Raw genomic sequence first — 17,714 nt, 5'->3', positions numbered from 1 at the left:
GGTATGGCCTGTGGGGGTGAGGTAGGGCCAGTGGGGTAAGTGCCAGATGGGTAAGGGCCAGTAGGGTTATGGGCCAGTGGAGTTAGGACCAGTGGGATTATGGGCCAGTGGGGTTATGGGCCAGTGGTGTTATGACAAGTGGGATTATGGGCCAGTGGTGTTATGACAAGTGGGATTATGGGCCAGTGGGATTATGGGCCAGTGGGGTTATGGGCCAGTAGGGTTATGGGCCAGTGGGGTTATGGGCCAGTGGGGTTAGGACCAGTAGGGTTGTGGAGTACTGCTCCTTGAAGGCTCGGTGACCACGCCCTGGTCTGTGTGAATGTTTTCTACCTTTTTAAGAGGATATTGATGAGGGCTATAGGCTACTGTGCTCTCTGTTAAATCATTCTGACCCTAGCTTTGTATCTCAGGGGTAGGATCATGTTACAGGGATAGTTATCTAATAGTTGGTTGCACCAGATGTTTTATGTAATACCCTCTCTACCCATGAGAGAGAAATGAACATCCCTCCCCAAAAAAGAAAGTACAAAACAGGCTGTGTTTTTAGTTAGTTGGTTTGTTGTGATTGGCTGTGGCGGGGGTGGCTGGGGTGGGGGTGCGGTCTGAGACGCTCTCTCCTTGGGTTTACTCTTATTGGTGGTGGTTGCTAGGACGGCAAGCTGCCCTCCAGAGCCATCAGCGTGGTGAGTGATTCAATATATCCCAAATGGGCACCCTATCCCCTACATAGTGCCCTGCGTTTGACCAGGGCTCACAGGAATCTCGTCAAGAGTAGGGCACTATATAGGGAAAAGGGTTCTATTTGAGACACAACCAGTGTGTCCCGAGGGAGCAATGATCTTCAGTGTATATATATACAGTGCAGTACAGGACACTCCGTACACACAGGGAGAGGGAGGGAGCAGGGAGCTGCGGTTCTGGTCGGGTTCAGACTGACACTGACTCGTCGTTGTCGTAGTATGCTTGCCTCCTGATGGGAATGAGTCAGCATGGCAGATTTAACCATAGAAATGAATACAGAATCATGGAGCTCAATGGATTGGATTGGCACCATTGGGTGTTGTACAAGATAGGGCCAGAAGGCTCCGGTTTATGAAGAGGCAGGCATAAGGCTTGCTGCTGACATTTCTGTGACTGGACGTTCGTTGAGTCACTTTTCTGAAGGGGTCAAGGGTGAAATCTTTGCCTAAATTCAGGCTGTTGTTTTGTAACTCTCTACAGACCATTCCTGGGGAGTATGTAGAGTTGTCTTAGAACATTTAACAGCATGATAAATAACTCTCTGTTTGTCCCTGTTTTACCCCTGTGCTGTTTTCTATTAGCATATTTCTCGACCAGGCTAACTCCTGGACTGAATAGCTTTGCTGGGGGTTCTTCGAGTGAAGTGCTCTCTCACTTTCTTGTTTTCTTGGAAACGCTGTATTGGTTGTCAGGGCAACTGGTTAGCACTGCTGAAAGTGGTTGGACGATTCTGTTTTGTTTTCAGATGGGGAGAGAGCACAATGGGAACAACAGGGTGAAGGTAGAATATTTCGACCTTCACTGCTTTTTGGATGGTAAACCAATTTAACAACTTTGTAATTAAACATGATCATTTTCTCACGCTCAGGATATTGCTAAATCATGATGTCATCATCCACACAATAGGCCACAGTTATAGTACAATAACAAATACAAACCACATGCTCATACTTTTTGATTCTCAGAAAAAGGCATGCGAAACGAAAGTGACAATGCCCGAAGATTAGGACATTTCTAATCAAGCATATTTTCTCTTTTCTATCTCTCAGGTGCGTAAGAAATGCCTTGGCGAGTCAGAATGCCTGGAGAAAATGAAACAACAGGGAATTCCGGTAAGGAACCGGTAGAATGTCAAACTGATGTCACCTTTTGGTTCACACAATGAATCCTCATACTTACATGATGACGTAGTTAACCATGGATTTAATCCATTGTGTTCATGGCACGTAATCCATTGATCATCATGGCACATCATTCAGCACTTCACATATTTGTAAAACAATCAATCAAAGATACCTAAAGTACCACATAATCCGATAAACATTTGACCTCCTTTTAGAAGGTGACATATTGCTTTAATGGTTATAGATTGCTTTAATGGTTATTGGTTATAGAGATTTCCCTTCAAATGAGGTGCAGGTCTTGGGTGCTCTGAGTTTAACGTTATAGACGACACAGGCTTTGATTCTCCTTCCTTACAATGACATTTACTGGCCTGGACCTGACACTACAGTATCTCTCTCTGTTTCTCTCTCTCTCTCCCTCTCCCTCTCGCCTGCTCTACTGACATACCAGGCCTAGCTCATGAAAAGGTCCTGGCTCTGTGGCTAACATGGAGGTTTTATATCTGTTCTGTTGTGTTCTATGATGGGCTGGAAATATGCCCTCCAGGTGGGCCCCATGTGCTCCTGCATATCTACACACACTCAGCGAATCTGTTTTCTCACTCTCACATACTCTCTAACTTTCTCTTGGAGTGTGAAGACAGGTGCCAAACGCTGACAACATCCTTCTATATGGGGTAAATTCTATTTTACTCTTTGAACGTGTGTGCAGAGTGCTTAAGGGAAGAAATATGAACAAGGGAGGAGTAGTGAAAGGAGGAGTGCTCAGGGGAAGAGAGATGAACAAGAGAGGAGTAGTGAAAGGAGGAGTGCTCAGGGGAAGAGAGATGAACAAGGGAGGAGTAGTTGAAAGGAGGAGTAGTGAAAGGAGGAGTAGTGAAAGGAGGAGTAGTGAAAGGAGGAGTGGTGAAAGGAGGAGTAGTGAAAGGAGGAGTAGTGAAAGGAGGAGTGCTCAGGGGAGCCTGGTGGTGGATCACTTTTTTTTATTCCTCCTTTCACCAGAGCTACAGTGAAGAAAGACGGAGAGAGAGAGAGAGAGAGAGAGAGAGAGAGAGAAAGGAAGGAAGGGGATGAAAGAGTGCAGTGCTGACAGGTCTCTAGACACGTCTGTTCTCTCAAATCAAATCATCAAATCAAATGTATTTATATAGCCCTTCGTACATCAGCTGATATCTCAAAGTGCTGTACAGAAACCCAGCCTAAAACCCCAAATAGCAAGCAATGCATGTGAAAGAAGCACGGTGGCTAGGAAAAACTCCCTAGGAAAAACTCCCGAGAAAGGCCAAAAACCTAGGAAGAAACCTAGAGAGGAACCAGGCTATGAGGGGTGGCCAGTCCTCTTCTGGCTGTGCAGGGTGGATATTATAACAGAACCTGGTCAAGATGTTAAAATGTTCATAAATGACCAGCATGGTCAAATAATAATAATCATAGTAGTTGTCGAGGGTGCAACAAGCACGTCCGGTGAACAGGTCAGGGTTCCATAGCCGCAGGCAGAACAGTTGAAACTGGAGCAGCAGCACGGCCAGGTGGACTGGGGACAGCAAGGAATCATCATGCCAGGTAGTCCTGAGGCATGGTCCTAGGGCTCAGGTCCTCCGAGAGAAAGACAGAAAGAGAGAATTAGAGAGAGCATATTTAAATTCACACAGGACACCGGATAAGACAAGAGAAATACTCCAGATGTAACAGACTGACCCTAGCCCCCCGACACATAAACTACTGCAGCATAAATACTGGAGGCTGAGACAGGAGGGATCAGAAGACACTGTGGCCCCATCCGATGATACCCCCGGACAGGGCCAAACAGGCAGGATATAACCCCACCCACTTTGCCAAAGCACAGCCCCCACACCACTAGAGGGATGTCTCCAACCACCAACTTACCGTCCTAAGACAAGGCCGAGTATAGCCCACAAAGATCTCCGCCATGGCACAACCCAAGGGGGGGCGCCAACCCAGACAGGAAGACCACTTCAGTGACTCAACCCACTCAAGTGACGCACCCCTCCCATGGACGGCATGGAAGAACACCAGTAAGCCAGTGACTCAGCCCCTGTAATAGGGTTAGAGGCAGAGAATCCCAGTGGAAAGAGGGGAACCGGCAAGGCAGAGACAGCAAGGGCGGTTCGTTGCTCCAGCCTTTCCGTTCACCTTCACACTCCTGGGCCAGACTATACTTAATCATAGGACCTACTGAAGAGATAAGTCTTCAGTAAAGACTTAAAGGTTGAGACTGAGTCTGCGTCTCTCACATTGGTAGGCAGACCATTCCATAAAAATTGAGCTCTATAGGAGAAAGCCCTACCTCCAGCCATTTGCTTAGAAATTCTAGGGACAATTAGGAGGCCTGCGTCTTGTGACCATAGCGTACGTGTAGGTATGTACGGCAGGACCAAATCGGAAAGATAGGTAGGAGCAAGCCCATGTAATGCTTTGTAGGTTAGCAGTAAAACCTTGAAATCAGCCCTTGCCTTAACAGGAAGCCAGTGTAGGGAGGCTAGCACTGGAGTAATATGATCACATTTTTTGGTTCTAGTCAGGATTCTAGCAGCCGTATTTAGCACTAACTGAAGTTTGTTTAGTGCTTTATCCGGGTAGCCGGAAAGTAGAGCATTGCAGTAGTCCAGCCTAGAAGTAACAAAAGCATGTATTAATTTTTCTGCGTCATTTTTGGACAGAAAGTTTCTGATTTTTGCAATGTTACGTAGATGGAAAAAAGCTGTCCTTGAAACAGTCTTGATATGTTCTTCAAAAGAGAGATCAGGGTCCAGCGTAACGCCGAGGTCCTTCACAGTTTTATTTGAGACGACTGTACAACCATCCAGATTAATTGTCAGATTCAACAAAAGATCTCTTTGTTTCTTGGGACCTAGAACAAGCATCTCTGTTTTGTCTGAGTTTAAAAGTAGAAAGTTTGCAGCCATCCACTTCTTTATGTCTGAAACACAGGCTTCTAGCGAGGGCAATTTTGGGGCTTCACCATGTTTCATTGAAATGTACAGCTGTGTGTCGTCCGCATAGCAGTGAAATTTCACATTATGTTTTCGAATGACATCCCCAAGAGGTAAAATATATAGTGAAAACAATAATGGTCCTAAAACGGAACCTTGAGGAACACCGAAATGTACAATTGATTTGTCAGAGGACAAACCATTCACAGAGACAAACTGATATCTTTCCGACAGATAAGATCTAAACCAGGCCAGAACTTGTCCATGTAGACCAATTTGGGTTTCCAATCTCTCCAAAAGAATGTGGTGATCGATGGTATCAAAAGCGGCACTAAGATCTAGGAGCACGAGGACAGATGCAGAGCCTCGGTCTGACGTCATTAAAAGGTCATTTACCACCTTCACAAGTGCAGTCTCAGTGCTATGATGGGGTCTAAAACCAGACTGAAGCGTTTCGTATACATTGTTTGTCTTCAGGAAGGCAGCTTTTTCCCAAAAAATTTGAGAGGAATGGAAGATTCGATGTAGGCCGATAGTTTTTTATAATTTCTGGGTCAAGATTCGGCTTTTTCAAGAGAGGCTTTATTACTGCCACTTTTAGTGAGCTTGGTACACATCCGGTGGATAGAGAGCCGTTTATTATGTTCAACATAGGAGGGCCAAGCACAGGAAGCAGCTCTTTCAGTAGTTTAGTTGGAATAGGGTCCAGTATGCAGCTTGAGGGTTTGGAGGCCATGATTATTTTCATCATTGTGTCAAGAGATATAGTACTAAAACACTTTAGTATCTCCCTTGATCCTAGGTCCTGGCAGAGTTGTGTAGACTCAGGACAATGGAGCTTTGGAGGAATACCCAGATTTAGAGAGGAGTCCGTAATTTGCTTTCTAATGATCATGATCTTTTCCTCAAAGAAGTTCATAAATGTATTACTGCTGAAGTGAAAGCCATCCTCCATTTGCGAATGCTGCTTTTTAGTTAGCTTTGCGACAGTATCAAAAATAAATTTCGGATTGTTCTTATTTTCCTCAATTAAGTTGGAAAAATAGGATGATCGAGCAGCAGTGAGGGCTCTTCGATACTGCACGGTACTGTCTTTCCAAGCTAGTCGGAAGACTTCCAGTTTGGTGTGGCGCCATTTCCGTTCCAATTTTCTGGAAGCTTGCTTCAGAGCTCATGTATTTTCTGTATACCAGGGAGCTAGTTTCTTATGACAGATGTTTTTAATTTTTAGGGGTGCAACTGCATCTAGGGTTTTGCGCAAGGTTAAATTGAGTTCCTCGGTTAGGTGGTTAACTGATTTTTGTCCTTTGACGTCCTTGGGTAGGCAGAGGGAGCCTGGAAGGGCATCAAGGAATCTTTGGGTTGTCTGAGAATTTATAGCACGACTTTTAATACTACTTGGTTGGGGTCTGAGCAGATTATTTGTTGCAAACACAATAAAATGGTGGTCCGATAATCCAGGATTATGAGGAAAAACATTAAGATCCACAACATTTATTCCATGGGACAAAACTAGGTCCAGAGTATGACTGTGGCAGTGAGTAGGTCCAGAGACATGTTGGACAAAACCCACTGAGTCGATGATGGCTCCGAAAGCCTTTTGGAGTGGGTCTGTGGACTTTTCCATGTGAATGTTAAAGTCACCAAAAATTACAATATTATCTGCTATGACTACAAGATCCGATAGGAATTCAGGGAACTCAGTGAGGAACACTGCATATGGCCCAGGAGGCCTGTAAACAGTAGCTATAAAAAGTGAGTGAGTAGGCTGCATAGATTTCATGACTAGAAGCTCAAAAGACGAAAACGTCATAGTTTTTTTTTGTAAATTGAAATTTGCTATTGTAAATGTTAGCAACACCTCCGCCTTTGCCGGATGCACGGGGGGTATGTTCACTAGTGTAACCAGGGGGTGAGGCCTCATTTAACACAGTAAATACATCAGGCTTAAACCATGTTTCAGTCAGGCCAATCACATCAAGATTATGATCAGTGATTAGTTCATTGACTATAACAGCCTTGGAAGTGAGGGATCTAACATTAAGTAACCCAATTTTGAGATGTGAGGTATCACAATCTCTTTCAATAATGTCAGGAATGGAGGAGGTCTTTATACTAGTGAGATTGCTAAAGCGAACACCGCCATTTTTAATTTTGCCCAACCTAGATCGAGGCACAGACACGGTCTCAATGGGGAAAGCTGAGCTGACTACGCTGACTGTGCTAGTGGCAGACTCCACTAAGCTGGCAGGCTGGCTAACAGCCTGCTGCCTGGCCTGCACCCTATTTCATTGTGGAGCTAGAGGAGTTAGAGCCCTGTCTATGTTCGTAGATAAGATGAGAGCACCCCTCCAGCTAGGATGGAGTCCGTCACTCCTCAACAGGCCAGGCTTGGTCCTGTTTGTGGGTGAGTCCCAGAAAGAGGGCCAATTATCTACAAATTCTATCTTTTGGGAGGGGCAGAACACAGTTTTCAACCAGCGATTGAGTTGTGAGACTCTGCTGTAGAGCTCATCACTCCCCCTAACTGGGAGGGGGCCAGTGACAATTAATCGATGCTGACACATCTTTCTAGCTGATTTACACGCTGAAGCTATGTTGCGCTTGGTGACCTCTGACTGTTTCATCCTAACATCGTTGGTGCCGACGTGGATAACAATATCTCTATACTCTCTACACTCGCCAGTTTTAGCTTTAGCCAGCACCGTCTTTAGATTAGCCTTAACGTCAGTAGCCCTGCCCCCTGGTAAACAGTGTATGATCGCTGGATGATTCGTTTTAAGTCTAATACTGCGGGTAATGGAGTCGCCAATGACTAGGGTTTTCAATTTGTCAGAGCTAATGGTGGGAGCCGTCGGCGTCTCAGACCCCACAACGGGAGGAGTAGAGACCAGAGAAGTCACGGCCTCCGACTCCGACTCGCTTAATGGGGAGAACCGGTTGAATGTTTCTGTCGGCTGAATAAGCGACACCGGTTGAGCATTCCTACAGCGTTTCCCTCCAGAAGCCATGAGAAAGTTGTCCGGCTGCGGGGACCGTGCGAGGGGGTTTATACTAACGTTACTATCTGTACTTACTGGTGGCACAGACGCTGTTTCATCCTTTCCTACACTGAAATTGCCCTTGCCTAACGATTGCGTTTGAAGCTGGGCTTGCAGCACAGCTATCCTTGCCGTAAGGCGATCGTTCTCCTGTATATTATAAGTACAACGACTGCAATTAGAAGGCATCATGTCAATGTTACTTAGCTTCGGCTGTTTGAAGTCCGGACGAACCATGTCCAGATCAAACCTCCGGGGTGAAAAGTTTGAATTAAAAAAGTTGAGTGAGGGAAAAAGTACAAATATACCGTAATGAAAAAGTAAAAACCGTCAGGTAGCAAAGTAAGATCGGCAACAAAACGCACAGCAGCGTAAACAAGTCTGCAAGTTGTGACCGGAAACAGGAAACAGATACTAGAACAGATACCATCCTCTGTACTGAAGAAACCTCTCCTGCTTCCTCCCTAATCCCTTCTTTCATCTCCCAGGTCACCGCCACCTCCTCGGTGACAAACACTCTGCCATGGCAATGGCAGGAAAACAGGACAGCCGTGAAGTAAATTCGGCCCCGGTGTGTGTGTGTGTGTGTGTGTGTGTGTGTGTGTGTGTGTGTGTGTGTGTGTGTGTGTGTGTGTGTGTGTGTGTGTGTGTGTGTGTGTGTGTGTGTGTGTGTGTGCGCGTGCATGTCTGTGTTTGTGTATGTATGTGTGTTACATGGTGGAAGACGAGGAGTTTGGGAGTCTAGCTCTTTGCCTCTCCGGTCTTGCACAAAGGACTAACTGAGTATTTAAAGAGCTACGGTGATGCCACCTTACTCATCCCAAACAAACTACCGTACATCAAGTACTGTACCATACACCAGGGACTATTACGTTTCTGTTGGCGGTGAGGTGGCATTAGATTTACTGTGGGATTTTATGCATACGTTTAGCGGAACATCGACTTGAAATGGCAAATGAATGGTAATGACTTGAAATGGCAAATGAATGGTAATGACTTGAAATGGCAAATGAATGGTAATGAGTTGAAATGTTGGAAGGACATCAGACATGAGTGTTTTTGTCGCTTTGCTCACTTCCTCCCTCTCTCTTCTTGATGCAGGACGTGATATGAAGAAATGGTGTGAGGACAAGACCCCCAAGCCTCTCCCTCCACTGAAAGCTGAGTGGGACAGAGAGGGTGTGAAGAAAGATGTCCCCCTCTACCCCTTAGTCCTGAAGAGAGACAAATTAACCAGTTGAAAGAGAGTGACTCACGCTCTCCTCTCTGCTCATCCATCCCATCTGGTTTGTATTTCTTTGGATGTTTCTCCGCCTCCAGCCTCTGGGTAGTACCAGCGCCAAGGCCCAGATGGCTGCCGACCCAGCCCCACCGCGAAGAGCGTACACTGGGTTGGAAAACGCCTGGGCTTGCCTCTTGGCTGGGGTATGGATGGTGGGGTATGGTTGGGAAGGGAAGGGAAGGGTGGACTTGGCTGGTGATGGGACTTGGATGGACCGCACTCCGGCGCTGACACAACATCCATCGATCATCCATCGCATTGGTTGGTAGTTGATACCCTCAGCGCTGAGGGAGAGAGCCCAGTCGTGTTGAGGGGTGTTGCGGAGTGAACAGTCAGAGAAGACGCCACAGACTGGCCAGACGTCCCCTAGATCAGTAACTGAGACTGGCATCTCATGGAACTGGCGCGGGCATCAGTACCAGACTGGTAAACTGGCATGAGAAATTCTTTTAGACTCTAAATCCCATGTCTAAATGTAATGGTTTTCAGTTGTAGAAGTCAGCATGGAGAACCTGATTGGTGCTGTATTGTAGTCTGGTTTCAACAGACAAGAGCCATATGATATCAGGAGCACGTGAAGCACGATATCAGGACGACCGACTTTTAATGACACACGTGTGTTGTTTTGAAGCTCAAAGGGAGTACACAAAGTAGTATGGCTTATGTTTGTTTACGTCCATATGCTTTGGAGAAAGGTGAAGTGGTCACATCCTATGGCAGATTATCATTTCTTTAAGGGAGAGAAGAGAGAGAGGGGGAGGGAGAAAGTAAAGGAGGGGTGCCTGAGGGGCAGTCCTTTGTTTCGTTTTGTTTATTCCTCCACGTGTCTAAATAAAAAAGGCCTAGACAGAACCCTAGTGCCTTGGAGTTCTTTTTCCCACCGACAACAACTTTGTGACACTTCCCATGCAGTGTATGTTTCCAAGGGGGTGGGGGGGGGGTCTATATTCAAAGCCTGCTTTACTGCTGAGGAATTGTCATTGTGGGGGAATCAAGACTTGGGAGCGGGGATTAGAAAGCACTGGGGGCTGAGCAAGGGGGGTTAAGCTTAGTTTGATGGCATTTTTATTGTGGAGTTTGATTAGAATGCCCCCCCCCCAACACCACACAGCGGGTTTTCTCACACGCCAGTCATGGGGAGAAAAATGACTTTCCTCTATGGCACTCATATCACTCCCGCTCCATAGCCCTGAATGGAATGGCCAAACAAAAGGTGACATCATTTGTACCCAGGATCATATTGCCAGATCAGGGGCCTCCTTGATGACATCATGACCCAGTCGCTTTCAACCCTTCCCTGGGATGCTGGGTTGGCATGGAAGTGAGTACTTCACTTGAATTAGTCATAGTTTGATGGCCTGTAAAGTTTGATATGGCTGTGTTTGCGATAAACAAGTTTGAGGGTGAGTGACAGGTAAGATTCAATATTTGGGTATGGCAGGTGTACATTACACATACAGTATCAGTCAAACGTTTGGGCACACCCACTCATTCAAGGGTTTTTCTTAATTTTTTTACTATTTTCTACATTGTAAAATAGTAGTGAACACATCAAAACTATAAAATAACACATATGGAATCATGTAGTAACCAAACAAGTGTTAAAAAACTCAAAATATATTGAATATTTTTGATTCTTCAAAGTAGCCACCCTTTGCCTTGATGACAGCTTTGCCCACTCTTGGCATTCTCTCAACCGGCTTCACTTGGAATGCTTTTCCAACGGTCCAACTCATCCCAAAACATCTCAACTGGGTTGAGGTCGGGTGATTGTGGAGCCCAGGTCATCTGATACAGCACTCCATCACTCTGCTTCTTGGTCAAATAGCCCTTACACAGCCTGGAGGTGTGTTGGGTCATTGTCCCCCCCCCCCCCCCCCCATCACACCTCCTCCTCCGTCCTTCACGGTGGGAACCACACATGCGGAGATCATCCGTTCACCTACTCTGCGTCTCACAAAGACACAGCGGTTGGAACTAAAAATCAAATTTGGACTAAACAGACCAAAGGACAGATTTCCACCGGTCTAATGTCCAAAAAGATTGCGTGTGTTTCTTGGCCCAAGAAAGTCTCTTCTTCTTATTGGTGTCCTTTAGTAGTGGTTTCTTTGCAGCAATTCGACCATGAAGGCCTGATTCCCTCAGTGTCCTCTGAACAGTTGATGTTGAGATGTGTTTGTTACTTGAACTCTGTGAAGCATTTATTTGGGCTGCAATCTGAGGTGCAGTTATCTCTAATGAACTTATCCTCTGTAGCAGAGGTAACTCTGGGTCTTCCTTTCCTGTGCCAGTCCTCATGAGAGCCAGTTTCATCATAGTGCTTGATGGTTTTTGCAGTTGCACTTGAAGGAACTTTCAAAGTTCTTGAAATGTTCCGCATTGACTGAGCTTCATGTCTTAAAGTAATGATGAACAGTCGTTTCTCTTTGCTTATTTGAGCTGTTCTTTCCATAATATGGACTTGGTCTTTCACCAAATAGGGCTATCTTCTGTATACCACCCTTACCTTGTCACAACACAACTGATTGGTTCAAACGCATTAAGAAGGAACGAAATTCCGCGAATTATCTTTTAACATGGCACACCTGCTAATTGAAATGCATTCCAGGTGATTACCTCATGAGCTGGTTGAGGGAATGCCAATGGTGTGCGAAGCTGTCATCAAGGCAAAGGGTGGCTACTTTGAAGAATCTCGACTATAAAATAGATTTTGATTTAGATTTTTTTGGTTACTACATGATTCCATATGTGTTATTTCATAGTTTTGATGTCTTCACTATTATTCTACAATGTAAAATAAAAATAAAGAAAAGGTCTTGAATGAGTGTGTTCAAGCATTTGACTGGTACTGTATTCATACAAACATACTGTACCGACGAAGATATCATATGTACACACACACACACACACACACACACACACACACACACACACACACACACACACACACACACACACACGTGCGCGTGACCCACACATGCACACATAAACACACGCCTTCACGACCGTTTGTTCACCCCATGGTGCTTTGTGATTCAGCGATATCCTAGCCGCAGCAGGTCTCTCTGAACTCCTAGACCTTCATCAAAGAGGAATGAACAGTGTGATGAAGAAAATAAACAAAAAAAGGGCAAGAGAGAGATGCAGAGAAAGAGAAAAAAATATTATTACTCACTGAGTATTATTCTTTTTCCTATTATTATCTATCTGTGACATCATTCATTTGATATGCGTCTTATGTTTGCTTTGGCAATTTATGTGGTAACACTTTCTATGTCAATAAAGCCTTTTTGAATTTGATTTTGAGTGATGCGGAGAGAGAGAAAGAAAGAGGGAGTGGGAGACAGGGAAATGGAAAGAAGGGGGAGGATTTGCCGTTTTCTTAGTACCGTGTTCCTCTACTGACTATGTCCAATCACATAACAGGAATTAGCAGTCCCAAATCATGTTTTCTCAGAGTCCAGTGGATCACAGCTGAGTGTCATTTTCAAAGTAGGATGGAGGGATGAAGATACATTGATAGAGAGGGAGAGAGAGGGGGGAAAGGAAATAAGGGGAGAGGTGGATGATGTTAGGGACAAAGAGAGAGGGAGAGAGTTGGATGATGTTAGGGACAAAGAGAGAGGGAGAGAGGTGGATGATGTTAGAGACAAAGAGAGAGGGAGAGGTGGATGATGTTAGGGACAAAGAGAGAGAGAGCGGTGGATGATGATAGGGACAAAGAGAGAGGGAGAGGTGGATGATGATAGGGACAAAGAGAGAGGGAGAGAAGTGGATGATGATAGGGACAAAGAGAGAGGGAGAGGTGGATGATGATAGGGACAAAGAGAGAGAGAGCGGTGGATGATGATAGGGACAAAGAGAGAGAGAGCGGTGGATGATGTCATGGACAAAGAGAGAGGGAGAGGTGGATGATGTCATGGACAAAGAGAGAGGGAGAGGTGGATGATGTTAGGGACAATAAGAGAGGGAGATAGGTGGATGATGTTAGGGACAGGGAGAGAGGGAGAGGTGGATGATGTTAGGGACAGGGAGAGAGGGAGAGAGGTGGATGATGTTAGGGACAGAGGGAGAGGGAGATAGGTGGATGATGTTAGGGAGAGGGAGAGAGGTGGATGATGTTAGGGACGAAGAGAGAGGGAGAGAGGTGGATGATATTAGGGACAATAAGAGAGGGAGAGCGGTGGATGATGTTAGGGACAGGGAGAGAGGGAGCGGTGGATGATGTTAGGGACAGGGAGAGAGGGAGAGAGGTGGATGATGAGAGGGAGAGAGGTGGATGATGTTAGGGACAAAGAGAGAGGGAGAAGTGGATGATGATAGGGACAAAGAGAGAGAGAGTGGTGGATGATGATAGGGACAGAGAGAGAGAGAGCGGTGGATGATGTTAGGGACAGGGAGAGAGGGAGCGGTGGATGATGTTAGGGACAGGGAGAGAGGGAGAGAGGTGGATGATGGTAGGGACAGGGAGAGGGAGAGAGGTGGATGATGTTAGGGACAAAGAGAGAGGGAGAGGTGGATGATGATAGGGACAAAGAGAGAGAGAGTGGTGGATGATGATAGGGACAAACAGAGAGAGAGCGGTGGATGATGTTAGGGACAAAGAGAGAGGGGAAGAGGTGGATGATGTTAGGGACAGGGAGAGGGAGATAGGTGGATGATGTTAGGGACAGAGAGAGAGGGAGAGAGGTGGATGATGTTAGGGACAGAGAGAGAGGGAGAGAGGTGGATGATGTTAGGGACAGAGAGAGAGGGAGAGAGGTGGATGATGATAGGGACAGAGAGAGAGGGAGAGAGATGGATGATGATAGGGACAGAGAGAGAGGGAGAGAGATGGATGATGTTAGGGACAAAGAGAGAGGGAGAGAGGTGGATGATGTTAGGGACAGAGAGAGAGGGAGAGAGGTGGATGATGTTAGGGACAGAGAAAGAGGGAGAGAGGTGGATGATGTTAGGGACAGAGAGAGAGGGAGAGAGTTGGATGATGATAGGGACAGAGAGAGAGGGAGAGAGGTGGATGATGGTAGGGACAGGGAGAGGGAGAGAGGTGGATGATGTTAGGGACAAAGAGAGAGGGAGTGGTGGATGATGATAGGGACAAACAGAGAGAGAGCGGTGGATGATGTTATGGACAAAGAGAGAGGGAGAGGTGGATGATGTTAGGGACAATAAGAGAGGGAGATAGGTGGATGATTTTAGGGACAGGGAGAGAGGGAGAGAGGTGGATGATGATAGGGACAAAGAAAGAGGGAGAGAGGTGGATGATGTTAGGGACAGGGAGAGGGAGATAGGTGGATGATGTTAGGGACAGAGAGAGAGGGAGAGAGGTGGATGATGATAGGGACAGAGAGAGAGGGAGAGAGGTGGATGATGTTAGGAACAGAGAGAGAGGGAGAGAGGTGGATGATGATAGGGACAGAGAGAGAGGGAGAGAGGTGGATGATGTTAGGGACAAAGAAAGAGGGAGAGAGGTGGATGATGTTAGGGACAGAGAGAGAGAGGGAGAGAGGTGGATGATGGTAGGGACAGAGAGAGAGGGAGAGAGGTGGATGATGGTAGGGACAGGGAGAGGGAGAGAGGTGGATGATGTTAGGGACAAAGAGAGAGGGAGAGGTGGATGATGATAGGGACAAAGAGAGAGAGAGCGGTGGATGATGTTAGGGACAAAGAGAGAGGGAGAGGTGGATGATGTTAGGGACAGGGAGAGAGAGGTGGATGATGTTAGGTACAGAGAGAGGGAGAGAGGTGGATGATGTTAGGGACAGGGAGGGGGAGAGAGGTGGATGATGTTAGGGACAAAGAAAGAGGGAGAGAGGTGGATGATGTTAGGGACAGAGAGAGAGGGAGAGAGGTGGATGATGTTAGGGACAGGGAGAGAGAGGTGGATGATGTTAGGGACAGGGAGAGGGAGAGAGGTGGATGATGTTAGGGACAGGGAGAGGGAGAGAGGTGGATGATGTTAGGGACAAAGAAAGAGGGAGAGAGGTGGATGATGTTAGGGACAGGGAGAGGGAGATAGGTGGGTGATGTTAGGGACAGAGGGAGAGGGAGAGAGGTGGATGATGTTAGGGACAGGGAGAGGGAGAGAGGGAGAGAGGTGGATGATGTTAGGGACAGAGGGAGAGGGAGATAGGTGGATGATGTTAGGGACAGGGAGAGGGAGAGAGGTGGATGATGTTAGGGACGAAGAGAGAGGGAGAGAGGTGGATGATGTTCGCAAGAGAGAGGAAGTGGGGAATGGGGGTTGGGATGTGGAGATGTTGAGGGGGTAACATTGACCTCTTTTCTGTCTGCATGGAGCTACTGCTAACTTTTGATTGGTCTCCCAGGGTATAATGAAAAGGGGCTCCATACAAACTCTACCAGCTGAAACCCAGCTCACAGAAACACAGGAACCAAACCACAATCTTTATGTCAGGTTATCAGTCTATGTCAGGGTGTAAAAGTCTTAATCACAAACCAAGCCAATGACTAGCATGATTTATATTTTTAAAAATGGGTTAGAGATGTAGTGCTATATTCTCTTAGCTGTAGATAGTATGGCGTTGTTGGAGTTAGCATCAATGAATTAATTGGTTATTTGTGTGGAAGGCCTGCTGTGCATTCATTATCCTTTCTCAGAATATTTCCCCACTCATTTACTCTCTTCCTCTGAATTTCTCATCCTCATTTTGCTCTCTCTGTCTCTGTCTCTCTCTCAATTCAATTCAATTTCAATTCAAGGGGCTTTATTGGCATGGGAAGCATATTTTAACATTGCCAAAGCAAGGGAAGTAGATAATATACAAAAGTGAAATAAACAAAAAAATGAACAGTAAACATTACACTCACAGAAGCGCCAAAAGAATAAAGACATTTCAAATGTCATATTATGTATATATACAGTGTTGCAACGATGTGCAAATGGTTAAAGTACAAAAGGGAAAATAAATAAACATAAATATGAGTTGTATTTCCAATGGTGTTTGTTCTTCACTGTTTGACCTTTTCTTGTGGCAAGAGGTCACAAATATTGCAGCTGTGATGGCACACTGTGGAATTTCACCCAGTAGATATGGGAGTTTATCAAAATCGGTTTGTTTTCGAATTCTTTGTGGATCTGTGTAATCTGAGGGAAATATGTGTCTCTAATATGGACATACATTTGGCAGGAGGTTAGGAAGTGCAGCTCAGTTTCCACCTCATTTTGTGGGCAGTGTGCACATACCCTGTCTTCTCTTGAGAGCCAGGTCTGCCTACGGCGGCCTTTCTCAAAAGCAAGGCTATGCTCACTGAGTCTGTACATAGTCAAAGCTTTCCTTAAGTTTGGGTCAGTCGCAGTGATCAGGTATTCTGCTACTGTGCACTCTCTGTTTAGGGCCAAATAGCATTCTAGTTTGCTCAGTTATTTTGTTAATTCTTTCTAATGTGTCAAGTAATTATCTTTTTGTTTTCTCATGATTTGGTTGGGTCTAGTTGTGTTGCTGTCCTGGGGCTCTGTGGGGTCTGTTTGTGTTTGTGAACAGAGCCCCAGGACCAGCTTGCTTAGGGGACTCTTCTCCAGGTTCATCTCTCTGTAGGTGATGGCTTTGTTATGGAAGGTTTGGGAATCGCTTCCTTTTAGGTGGTTGTAGAATTTAACGGCTATTTTCTGGATTTTGATAATTAGTGGGTATCGGCCTAATTCTGCTCTGCGTGCATTATTTGGTGTTTTACGTTGTACACAGAGGATATTTTTGCAGAATTCTGCATGCAGAGTCTCAATTTGGTGTTTGTCCCATTTTGTGAATTCTTGGTTGGTGAGCGGACCTCAGACCTCACAACCATAAAGAGAAATGGGTTCTATAACTGATTGAAGTATTTTTAGCCAGATCCTAATTGGTATGTCGAATTTTATGTTCCTTTTCATGGCATAGAATGCACTTCTTGCCTTGTCTCTCAGAACGTTCACAGCTTTGTGAAAGTTACCTGTGGGGCTGATGTTAAGGCCAAGGCATGTATCGTTTTTTGTGTGCTCTAGGGCAACGGTGTCTAGATGGAATTTGTATTTGTAGTCCTGGCGACTGGACCTTTTTTGAAACACCATTATTTTGGTCTTACTGAGATTTACTGTCAGGGCCCAGGTCTGGCAGAATCTGTGCAGAAGATCTAGGTGCTGCATATTTTAACAGCACACTTGTTGTTTGTGTACATGGATTTTATAATGTTGTATGTTTTTCCCCCAACACCACTTTCCATCAATTTGTATAGCAGACCCTCATGCCAAATTGAGTCAAAGGCTTTTTTGAAATAAACAAAGCATCAGAAGACTTTGCCTTTGTTTTGGTTTGTTTGTTTGTTTGTCAATTAGGGTGTGCAGGGTGAATACGGGGTCTTTCGTACAAAAAGGCAATTTGACATTTGCTCAGTACATTGTTTTCACTGAGGAAATGTATGAGTCTGCTGTTAATGATAATGCAGAGGATTATCCCAAGGTTGCTGTTGACGCATTTCCCACAGTAGTTATTGTGGTCAAATTTGTCTCCACTTTTGTGGATTGGGGTGATCAGTCCTTGGTTCCAAATATTGGGGAAGATGCCAGAGCTAAGGA

The 17,714-nt window shown here is 45.6% G+C and overlaps 1 long non-coding RNA gene across 1 annotated transcript; it reads left to right on the top strand.

Moving 5' to 3' along the window:
• Positions 1-636: 636 nt before the first annotated feature.
• Positions 637-12,076, top strand: LOC106579009 (uncharacterized). The gene is made up of 3 exons (XR_006760733.2): positions 637-1,559; positions 1,794-1,856; positions 8,965-12,076. It is a non-coding gene; the product is annotated as an uncharacterized LOC106579009 (long non-coding RNA).
• Positions 12,077-17,714: the final 5,638 nt, after the last annotated feature.

The sequence above is a fragment of the Salmo salar genome, chromosome 19 (assembly GCF_965601325.2).
Source record: "Salmo salar chromosome 19, fSalSal1, whole genome shotgun sequence".
NCBI classification, from domain to species: Eukaryota; Metazoa; Chordata; class Actinopteri; order Salmoniformes; family Salmonidae; genus Salmo; species Salmo salar.
This window is presented reverse-complemented; position numbering and strand designations above follow the sequence as displayed.